We start from the raw sequence: 1707 nt of genomic DNA, 5'->3' as shown, positions 1-1707 counted from the left end.
TGTATAAGTAGTATGTATAGGTTTGCTTTTTTATTAATATATTATGTATGTATGTATATATAAATGTGTATATTTTTGTATATATAATTATTTCAAAGAGATTGTTCATTTGGTCTGTGTTAGTTACAAGAGTGGTTGTTTGTTGCTGTTATTATTTATTTGGTTTAAATTTGAAGTGTTGTTATTATTTGTTGTTTTTTATTTCTTTCATACTAAATGACATTTTTTTTTATGTTTTTTTTTTTTTTTTTTTTGGTTATAGAAAATGTGTTGTTGTTTTTATTCTATTTTGACTATTTTATTGGGTTTTTTGTGGTGCTCTCTTCTGCAGTTTATAAATGTGTTAACATATTTACTTTATTATGGTTGTAGCTTCCTCCTTTTTAACACCATGAAGTAATTAAAAACAAAGGATTTTGTTGGTTTTTCATTTATTAATGATATTTATATATTTAATTGTTATAATAATATAATTTATTTAGTAGTTGTTTTTTATGTTGTGCTCTTTTTTGTTCTTATCAGTTAGTAATATTTTTGCTGTTGGTTTTACTGACACTACTATTTTTTATGGTTATTTAGGAGAGTATTACTTCGTAAATTTCTATGAAATTGTGTTATATTGTGGTCCGGAATATTTAGTTAGTTCAAGAGATTTGTTATGCAATTATATTTGAAGGATTTTTAAGAAAATTATAAAAGTAATAAATGCAACATAAAAATTAAAGTTGACTATAAAAAATAAACAGAAAATAATATATTGGTTGAGCTGTTCTTCATTCAGGGAAATCCTGTACGTATAGTATCCCAGGTAATATTTTTAAATGAGTAGATGCCAGAAAATAAACTTTGGACAAAATTTTGTTATTACTTATGACACTGTAGCTGAGTCGAAATCGATGAATTTTACTGGAGTCGGAGTCTGAGTGGAACCAAATTATCCAATCTGGATAATAATTTTGAAATGTCCAACCGAACTTTTGGGGTTTTTTTCTTTTTTGTACAACATAAATATCATCCTATAGAAAATAGGCAACCTGTTCTTATTTTTCCGAAAATATTTTATTGGAAACCTTCTTATAAAAATTCAACATATTTTTATTTTATACCAAACAGGTTTCAGATTTAAAAAACCGGAGGCTCACTGGCCTTCTTATGCAGAATAAAATCTATTATTATAGAAAACCAGTCAGTAATCTATATGTATTTTTAAATAACACCAAATAATAAAAAATTTACCATAAAAGTCTTCAATATTATAAAATACCAACCTTTTTTATATAAGCCTGCTAATCGAAACTGAAATAACTTCTTATAGAAGGTATTTATATTAATGACTAGAGGATCTTATCTTTGAAGAATCGAATGGATATCGGCTGGGTCGAAACTTCACCACACTGTGGTACGGGGTATTATATCTATGTGTATGGTTTCTTTTGAAAATCTACATTGAATCACTTTCAGAGTCTATTTATCCAAACTTGTCCGTCTGTCTGTCCATGTAAAAATATAAAGAAAGTACAGGTCGCTTTATGACTCAAATGAGATGAACTTTGGCAGGGTTTTGTGGCACAAGGACGAATTAAATTAAAATTGGATTAAGATATAACTCCCATATATAGGTTTGTCCGATTCCACAGTAGTTCACCCAAATCACAATGTTCGGCCGAGATAAAGTTCTGTCAAAATAGATTCCGATATATTTTCGTA

This window comes from Musca vetustissima, unplaced genomic scaffold (genome assembly GCF_032173495.1).
Source record: "Musca vetustissima isolate MV318-11 ecotype Yass unplaced genomic scaffold, APGP_CSIRO_Mvet_v1 utg16177, whole genome shotgun sequence".
NCBI lineage: Eukaryota > Metazoa > Arthropoda > Insecta > Diptera > Muscidae > Musca > Musca vetustissima.
Note: the sequence above shows the minus strand (reverse complement) of the source record.